The sequence below is a fragment of the Etheostoma spectabile genome, chromosome 9, assembly GCF_008692095.1.
Source record: "Etheostoma spectabile isolate EspeVRDwgs_2016 chromosome 9, UIUC_Espe_1.0, whole genome shotgun sequence".
Classification (NCBI taxonomy): domain Eukaryota; kingdom Metazoa; phylum Chordata; class Actinopteri; order Perciformes; family Percidae; genus Etheostoma; species Etheostoma spectabile.
The window spans coordinates 19289280-19297012 of record NC_045741.1 but is presented as its reverse complement, the minus strand read 5'-3'; the positions used below and the strand labels follow the sequence as shown (position 1 = coordinate 19297012).

At 39.9% G+C, this 7733-nt stretch overlaps 1 long non-coding RNA gene across 1 annotated transcript; it reads left to right on the top strand.

Annotated features, from left to right (window-relative positions):
• The first annotated feature begins 23 nt into the window (after nt 1-23).
• LOC116695319 (uncharacterized) lies at nt 24-1935 on the top strand. Its single transcript, XR_004333425.1, has 2 exons — nt 24-957; nt 1095-1935. It is a non-coding gene; the product is annotated as an uncharacterized LOC116695319 (long non-coding RNA).
• Nucleotides 1936-7733: the final 5798 nt, after the last annotated feature.

The window sequence follows — 7733 nt, the reverse complement described above, 5'->3', positions numbered from 1 at the left end:
CTGTCGCTGTTCTAGCTCCTTATCGCTGCACTAATGGGAGCACACACACTGTGTTGCCAATAGAAGCTGATGTATGGAGGTGATTTATTATATTGCAGTTGGCATTTACAGTCTTGAAAGGCAAAAATGAATAAATACGGACAATGAGTCACTTTGTTTTGCAACTAATACAAATGCTCAACCCATCAGCGTGTGTTTTCAGCACATAATGGTTTACAGTGTATTGTGATTTGACTACTCAATTATGGATGTTTGCAGTTTTTATACTGCCAGGAATATATGTAAAACAGCATTACCTTGCAGAAACACTAAGGCACCATATACAGTAAGTTATGGAAATGATTAGCATGGTGTCAAAGTGCTGTTTGGTTTTTCACAAAGGCGTCTGTGGCCGGCATGAACACAGAGGAGAGCGGAGGAGTTGTGAGAGAGCGATTCCTCCTGACCCTGCGGTTAATGAAACCCTTCCTGTGCCTTTGTCAGTTTTAACTGGGAGATTGTGTCATACCGCACTGGAGCTGCCTGCAGTCGCCATCCTACTTCCCTGAGCAGCATACTGAGTTGTCAGTATAAAAACAATCCTCTGTTACTTGACTGCTAGCATTCAGTTTGGTAGATATGTTTGTTGCAATGCTGTCCCTCCTTTCAAACGCAGGCAGACAGAGAGTGAAAAAATGTATTTTTCTATAACCAGTCTCCAGGAAAGTTTAATCCAGCTCTAAATAAAAATAAAGATAGAAATAAATCATTCCGTTTTTTTTTTTAAATAGGCCTCCCTCTTTTCTCGCGCGCACACATATCTGTTGGCACATTACTAGGGAGCAATTTCTGACTGGTGTGAAACACCTCTGATATTGTGTAAGCTGCCAATATATTAAAAAAAAATGTACATGAAGTATTTATCAACCTGTCCCTCATTATTTCCACTGAACTGGAGAATAAGCTGCCAGCCAATGAGTGGGACGTGGTGGCGCAGTGGATATTAACCCACTTAACCCCTAGTTTCTCCAGAGGAGTGTGACTTCTGACATATATAGCAATTGTAAGTCGCTTTGGATAAAAGCGTCAGCTAAGTGACATGTAATGTGATGCAGAGCCTGAGATAATGCCTGGGTGTTAAAGCAAGCTATCTAAGCTAGGTCTCTCCATGACGTCAACGACTGTGAAGGGTTTTCATGTAAAGCTTGCGGGCAGGTTTGGTGAAGAATTGAACAGGTTTGCCATAGCGAGAATGCCATCTTTTGACTGACAGGAAATGTAATCTTTTTTCAATTGTTTCCATGCCCCAAAAGGCAGATTACACATTGTTTTATATACACTGAATGGCACAGCAAATCAATTCTTTGTAGCACCAGTTCGTCATCTGTCTTCAGTGTTGTTTTTGTTTAAATGGAGTGGCCTCTGGTAGAATTCAAGGTAATGAAGTGCAGCATTTCTTCTGTTTGTTAACTGTAAATTTATATTTATGCCATTTCTGTTCTTTTTACAAAAGCAGGAATGGAAATTATAAGGTTGATGGGAACATCCTGAAATTTTCTATATAAACTTTTCTTTCTTTTTTCCCTTTTTCTTTTTTTAAATCTTCAATCTTTCAAATCATCATTCTGAAAAACAATGTGATGAGAAGTGTAGAATGGAAATGTTTACTCAAATGTGTATGAAGGTCCTTTAGCCACCAGGGATATAGTTGTACATTTATAGGCTCTAGATCACTGGAATGATATATACGGCTTTAAGTGGCATTGATATATCTATATATAATATATATAAATATATATATTGATATTTGTCCAAAAATAAGAAAATTAATGTACTTTAATTACTTTATAGCTTACATTGTGTATAGCACGTATGCAAGTCCATTTTCATCATGTTTGATGTAATTTTGTAGCAGTGGTTTGATACTAATAAATGGCAGTTGATGATGGAGTTCTAGATTGTGTTTTTTGTTGAGCTGAAGTGACATTAACAACAACACTGTCATGCTTTCATATGTGTTCAAGGGGGAAGGTTTTGACTGAAGAGACTCACTCTGGAGCCACACTGGAATAGGAATAGGAATACCATTTATTCATTACAGCATGTTACAGATTAAACATATCCAAGTCACCCATTTCATGAACAAATACTTTGTGATTAGAGTTTCATGTGTATAAACAACTTTTGTTATATTAGTTTTTAATACACATTTAATGGAAAGTTGTCCGTTTTAAATGCATTTTGTTTGTATAGTTTTACTCATTCCCTTGACATTCAAAAGTAATTAAAAAAACATCTATGGACCATGGTAAGCAGTACAAACATTACTCCATTACTTCTTTCCTTTACAGCAGGACAACAAGATGAGAAATGCACGGACTGTCTCACAAGAAAAAAGAAAGGAATAGTCGTTTATCCAAATGCCTAAAACAACCAGTGTTTACGTTACCTGACACAAGGATTTTGACGTTTTTAGCGCTAGGAGTTCACTGTTAGTTTCCTCTTACCTTAACAGTCGGCATGGTTTACTTTAATCCATGACCATAATCTTACCAGAACCTCAACTAAGAAATGTGACAAAACAATCCCAACTCATGGCCAAATAAGGAGCAGTGGTGCCTTGAGCTCAATGCTCACATGCTCACAATGACAATGATAACATGCTGATGCTAAGCAGGTAATAATGTTCACCATTAATTTAACATGTTAGCATGCTTATATTAGCTAATTATCACTAAACACATAGCAGAGGCTGAAGGGGATGTAATTTGTTTTGTAGGTATTTAGTAATGAACAAAAGTATTGAACAAATTGAAATGACGGCGCCAGATTCAAAATAATTAATCTTAAAGACAACATGAATGTGTGTACCAAATTTCATGACAGTCAATCCAGTTGTTGTGTAAACATTTCCCATTAAAAAGCACAAATGTCAACCTCCTGGTGGCGTTGGGGGAACTCAGGGGGATAAACAAAGTCCGTAGGATTCATCCTCTGGTGACCATGAATTGCTGTCCAAGATTTCTTGGCAATTCTTCCAGTAGTTGTTGAGATATTTCAGTAATAGTAATATTCAATTTTTGTTTGGTCACAGATTTGACAAAATGGTGGATGCAACAATGTCAGTTAAACTGTTACTGCTATAGAACTGTACTTCTAGCAACAAAGGCACTCCTAGGACTTCTTGTTGAATTAAAACTTAAACATCAAAGTTATTTATCAATCCTAACTTAAACTCCCTGATCAGGACTGTTAAAAGTACTTTTTCCAAAGTCTATATTATCTGAACTTGCTCAAGTGTTTTTTTTAGCCCAAACCTCAATCTTTCCCTGACCATAACCAAATCTCGTCTGTGCGCCCAGACCTACTCAAAGCACTGAGCGATTATTATTGCTAATGTTAGCTCAAAATGCCATTCAACTGACAAACTTAGTTGTGCTTGATTGCTAAGTTGTAGCCAGCAGTGAACGAACTTTGTTAAGTAGGTCAATTTTTACTGTATTGATATTACAGAAGTCTCTCGTTAGCATCTTAGATGCTACTTTTTGCAAAGTGACTCACCTTTCCCAAATTCACATTTTCACTTGTTGCAAAGTGACGCATGCGCAAATCTGCACCCGACTTACATCCTAGGGGGTAAGCCTCTCCTCTCTAAGCGTAGCTTCCATGGCGCCAATTTAATGCTACGAAGCCATCACCTGCAGTTAGCATTCCATTGACTGCCATTCATTTTGGTGCCACTTTGACAATGAATAACTTTACATCTGAATCGTGTCAGGACTTTGTTTGTCCGTTGTTTATTTCTAAAGAAACACAACAATGTATAAAAGGTTCCATTACCTCGTACCTCACATTATGGCTCCGCAACAGACATTTTTGTAAGACGGCATCTTGGAAGTTTCTGATCAATACTGTATGGTGATGTAACCAAGTGGTGTCCCATTTCATAGGAGTATGTTTCCACCCCTTGCCCTTGCCACTTGGTTTCAAGGGCCAAGGTCTAAGGGTAAGGGGTAAGGGGTAGGGGTTAGATGGAGATATGGGATACAGCCATAGACTAGTTTGGAGTGTATGTTGGAAAATCAGCTTCAATATTCCCACTGATCAATGGCTTAAGAAACTTCTAGTCATGAAAGTCTGTAGTTTTTGGGCTGTCCTGGATGCATTGTTCCACCCTGACAGCCCTTTTTTTCAAGCCCCTTTTAACAGTCAGTCACAATGGCAATAGGGAGTTTGATATGAGGACAAATGGTCAGATACAGTGGCTGAATTATTGACTTATACCAAAATGTGAGAACAGAATTACTCTGGGTTTAGAGTTGAGTGGAAGCTGCTCTACACTCTAATTGCCCCCCACCAACAGTACGTTTTTCTTGGCAGCCCTGTTTGGAATTTTACAGAGCACTGATGAACAATACAATGCACTTTAGGTGTTTTGTTAATTATTTAATTAATAATTAAAGCTCACTGAGATTGTCAAGATCATGCACCGCACAACATTAAGCTGCGTAAAATCAGGAGACTTAAACAACAGGTCTGGTCACATTTCTAAATATCAGTGTTCTTCCAATTAGCATAGTCAGAAACATTTTTTTTTCTCTTACGTGATGATCTACCCTCTCACCTGAAAAGAAAGCTGAGGCAATTGCAGACTTTGTGGCTCTGCAGAGAATATGCAAATGTGAAGAGATGGAGTTTATGATCCTGAACTACTTTGCTCTGAGATGGAACATAAGTGACGGCAGCTGAAGTCAGGAAGAAATAATTTGCAAAGTGTTTGTGAAATAAAAGAATAATGAGACCTGTGTCTCAGGCATATCCCTGCTCTAACAAGGCAATTAGGACGATTGTGACAAGCTGGATGGCCATTTGGACGTTATGCCCTCAGATTTTGACAAAGCAGCTTGTAAGAATGAAAATGTGTTGCTTTGCATTTATTTCAAATAATTATTTCTCTGCTGAAGACATTTAAATAGGTACTTTAACAACCCTGACTTCTAGAAATGACTGCCAAGATTAGTGATTGTATCACATAAAGAGTAAACGTTGCTAATGAACAATAATAATCAATCCAAATTCTCCTCCTGTGTGGCCTTCAGTTATCAAACTCAACTCGATCAGCAGAATCACTCTCTGTCTTCAACAATTGCTTGAACAATAAAGATTTTTTAGAACCCCAGTGACAATGACATCCACATTCGTCAGAGGGTCATCACCATTGTGCTGGAGAGGCTGTGATCACAAACATTAATTTTGTCAAAACTAACAAAGGACTGGGAAGGCAAACATCCTGAGATCAAAACCAGTTTAAACACTGATGTGCTACTTTATGCAGAAAGACTTACCAGCTGCTGTTCCATATTGTTAATTGTTTAATTAAAGCTATAGTGTGTAGTTTCTGTCTTCCCCATGAGGAATTCTAAGTAATGAAAACAAAACTGTCGGCACGTCCACATGATACAAGCCTTCCGTGACCGAGCATGCGCCCCCATCCCTCCACCACGCAGTTGCTAGTATGCAAGGAGGACACAAAAACATGATGGACTCTTCAGAAAAGGTAATTATCATCAATTGAGCTTCTGCACAGCAAAGTCGCCGGACGCCACAATCTTCTGAAACAACCCAGTCTCACAGCAGTTCGTAAAATGGCCACATTATTTAATATAATGATTTGTGTTCACGGACACGTTCATGACGTTTTCTTTTGTGGTGCTGAGCACGAATTAAACTAATGTATTTTAATGGGAAGCATCTTTCATGATCACAGCACGACTACGGTAGCGAGTAGTATGAAAAGCCGAACATTTGCGCAGGGAGGTTGGTTGGGGTGGTGGATGGGTCAACAAATCAGGACCTTCACCCCGGAGACCAGGGACGTGTCCCGCGTCACGTGTGACAATTGATTTCCTCGTTGTTCTTTTCCTGAACACAGTCGTCCTGTTGTTGTTGAGAGTCCCATGGGAGACCGCCGCCGCCGCCTCCCGCGTGGGCCGTTTAATTTCCCCGTTGCATCCCACAGAGACCGCCGCCGTCTCCCATTTTCATTTACATGCATGTACAATATTTGTGCATGTCTACGTCTGCATAAGTATTTTGAATGCCCTTGCCATTATCTTAAGAGGGTTCACAACAGTACACATGTATTTTTTCAGGACGGGTTCATGTTCGTTGACATGCATGTCTTAAAGAGTCAAATTTTCACCCACACTGCTCTTTGTCGCCTCCTATTTCAAGACTCCAACATGTGTGTGTACATCAGTACATTTTGCATTTTTCTACATTTCAATACATCTTGTTAAAATGAGATGAGTTTGCAACTATTCTGCAGCCATGCTCTCGAAAAGTAAACATACCAAAGCGTAGACATATTGCGCCGTCCTAACCCTACAATAAATACGCAATCAGTCCACATATTTGCCGTTTCATTGAGGTGCAGTAAAATTCAAACACACAAAGTCGGGGCGTCTTACATAACCATAAAAGTAAGCCTGGCGGGTGCTGTCATCAAAAGTGTGCCTGCAGCCACCTTTTTGAGATGAAAAACAAATGAAACACTTTGAGGTCGAGCTGATTTCCCCTCCCGTTTTGCAACTCCATCTGTCACTCCCAGCGACTTATTCTGAGCAAGAGTGCTTTCCTGCATAACCTCCATCACAGCACGCAAGATGAACGAGGTGGGTCTGGTCTCTGTCCTCTGTCTTCTCTGTGCCAAGGCAGCATGGGCACCGCAGCACCGAGAACACCTGCAAACTGAGAGTAATGAGGCAGTAGGCTGTACGGCCGCCCATCCTCCCTGCACTAATCAATTCAGCTAGCCATTAAAGGGTATTGTCTGTATTTTTCAATCTGGACCCTATTTTTCCATGCATTTGGGTGTAAGTGACTCAACTGAACAAAAATCTTTGTTGGTCCAGCATCGAGCAATACCGCTGTAACCGGCAGTTGTGACCCAAGTTGCAATGCAAGCCTATATGGCAAATGTGCAACATCGATGGCTGTCCACTTAAAGTACTGCTTTTGCAGCACTTTTGAGTTTCTGATTACAGTATGGAAAGTTGCCGTTATCCTGCCACGCTTTTGTGTGTAACTTACTAATGCCAGGTCAAAGGTTCATGGGAGAAAAATATATGTTAAGAACGGTTTCTGTCCTGGTTAGTGTGTTTTAAAAATGTTCTGTTAATGTTTTGGGTGTGCTTTTATGTTATCTGGGTTTAGTTTTGTATGGTTGATTTAGTGTTCATGTTTAGCTACATTTATTGTTGAAGTGCTATTAGTTCAAATTATTAGGACAAACTTGCTGTGAATAATAATAAGTTAACAGTAGAGTATGAGTGATTTTCTAACTGCATTCAAATTGTGACAGTTTGGCATGAAGGAGGACCCAGACGCACAGAAGAGGAGTGCTGAACAAGGTTTTAATAACAAAAAGCAGAGCAAGAAGGTCCAGGCAAAATGACAATACAGGAAGCTGGGAAAAACCAAAAGCCGGAGCACGAGGGCTGGAAAATGCACAGGGAAAAAATCCAAAGGGAACAAACGGGTATACAGGGAAGCAAAAACTCACGGGAAAAATCCAACGGGAAAAACGGTAGGGAACACAGGGCACGACGACAGGACAGCAAACCGACAGGAACAAAGGCTTCCACACGGACAAGACAAAAGGTTCTGACAAGGGACAAAGGGAACACAGGGGTTAAATACATGAGGTAACGAGAAACCACAACACAAATATAAACATTAGGTATGGACAGTAG